The sequence below is a fragment of the Phodopus roborovskii genome, unplaced genomic scaffold (assembly GCF_943737965.1).
Source record: "Phodopus roborovskii unplaced genomic scaffold, PHOROB, whole genome shotgun sequence".
NCBI classification, from domain to species: Eukaryota; Metazoa; Chordata; class Mammalia; order Rodentia; family Cricetidae; genus Phodopus; species Phodopus roborovskii.
The window spans coordinates 590,489-592,869 of NW_026126475.1; positions in this window are offsets into that span (position 1 = coordinate 590,489).

A 2,381-nucleotide genomic window follows, 5' to 3' on the forward strand; every position below is an offset into this window, starting at 1 on the left:
CGTGGCAATGAGGACATGATCATGAGTTGTCCCTCATAATCTTGATCTATAACTCCAGGATGGACAATTAAACCTTTTAGGGTGGTAGATGACCTTCCTAGTAATAGTCCTACTGTGTTTTTTGGCAGAGGGCCTGAAAAATCAGAAGGAACAGGTTGTACACCCATTTGGGGGGTCAAGACAATTCTAGTGGTGGCACGGAGGTCCAATCCTGCAGAACCTGCAGTGGCTCTCCATGGGGCTTCCTCCTTTCGAGGCTCAGGGGGGAGCTCATTGCCCCATATATTTGAGGGCTCTGAGGGCAGGGGCCCCGCGGGGCATTTTTTGGCTCAGGCAACGGTTTACCATTAATGTCTTTGACTGACTTACATTCATTTGCCCAAAGTTTGCCTTTTTTACATCAGGGACAGATTCCTGGCATCCTCTTAGGTCCTGACATGCATTCCCTACAATTCTTTTGTATATGTCCCATTTTGCCACATTGAAAACAAGTCTTGTTATTTTCCGCCATATTGCCCTTTCTTTGTCCTTGTAAAATGGCCGCCAGCCCTGCATTGGTCAAAGGACCTCCTATTTCTCTACAAGCCTTAAGCCAAGCTTGTAAGCCTTTTCCTTTCCAAGGAGTTATGGCTTGTCTACATTCCTAGGTGCATTTTTCATAAACTAGTTATTCTGTTAAGGGCATAGCCTGTTCTTGATCTCCAAAAATCCTTCCTGCGGCCTCCATCATAAGCACTACAAAGTCTGGAAATGGTTCATTTGGTCCCTGAATGACTTTTGTAAGGTTCCCTGATACTTCCCCTCTATTAGGTAGTGCCTTCCAGGCCTTAACAGCACATGTGTTAATCTGAACATAGACCTCTAAAGGATACACTGTCTGATTATTTGTCCATTGTCCTTGTCCAGTGAGCATGTCAAATGTCCAAGCGAGCTGCCCCACTGCCTCGTTAGAGCGGGCTTGTGATTGACTCAAATCATGCCATATGGCCTTCTACTCTAAGTATTGTCCCATAGTGAGACAAGCCTTCACAACAAACATCCAGTCAGAGGGAGTCATGGCCACCGCAGACAGTCTTTCTATTTGCGACAGAGTGTAGTTCGCTCTGATAGCATAAGTGCGAACAGACTCTACCAATTCTTTAACCTGTTTATGCTCAAGAGTGTGATGGGCACGATTCCCATCTTCCTCGAACACAGGAAAGATCCAGGTTATCTCATGTCTGGTTTCAGGAGAGCAAAAGGAGTATTTACATTCCTTCTCTGCATAAGTAGGAGGTGCAGTAAGGACTCGTGCAGCCTCCTCCTCCAAATCTTCCTCCTCAGAGGGTGATAGTTCCTCTTCCAAGGGGTCACTGGAAACTTCTAAAGCCTCCAATTCCTCTAAAGGATAAAGGTGTTTTTTCTTTCCTCCGCAAGATGGATCCGTCTCACGGGGCCCTTTCAATTTCTCTTTATTTTGTTTTTTCTATTTACGTGCAACCATCTTTTCTTCATGTTCTACTTCTGACATGCTTCTTGAAAATTGGAAAATGGTCTAGTGCCTGCTTTTAGCTGCCCATCATGTGCTTCCCAAAAACAAAACAAACACAGTAAAAACAAGCAGGCAACCAAATGCACAATAATCAACCCTTCAATGGCAGGATCAAGCCCAAACAATAGCATGACTATCAGAACTCACCTTATCTGTTACCTTTGTGCCACAGTTCTGAATCCTCTCCAGTCTCCTGAAGGGTCCCCCGTGTGCCGTTGATGTCAGTTTCCCGGGATTCGGCACCACTTGTCGAGCGCTATCGCCTTGGCGGCAAGAACGACACTCAACAGGATTCTTCTGCAGCTATGTTTATTGCGCGGCTCATTACAGCAAGTTGAGGGAAGATCCCAAGGAGGAAAAAGGGCTCTGCTTATGTATGTTCAGAGGAGTCGTGTCCGTTACTGACAGGTGCAGCCCGCAATGCTCGTAACGGTCACCCCATGACGTGGATCACGCATCCGCGCCTTGCTGGCTTATGGACAGGAAACCAGCGCCATCTTCAGGAATGGCATCTGTGGCTCTCTACAGTCAGATAATCAAACTGTCTTGCCTGATGAATTCTATTGGCATATCTTCACCAGCGCCTGAATCTCTGTTGCAGTGTGGCAAGACCTGAGATAATGGGCCCATTCCTGCCAAAACAATAGTAGCCAAAATGTTGATATCAGCTGAAAAAAAGGCTGCAGCAGGGGCATCACCAGCATTGCTGAGAGAGAGATGGGCTTCCGTGTTCTGGGTTGTCATCCTTCTGCCAGGTCTTGGGGATGGTGCCGACCTCCTTGTGCCACTACTTTTCATCATCGATCACAAACGATGTGAAGATGTGGAGCAAGAGCAGGTAGTCAAAACC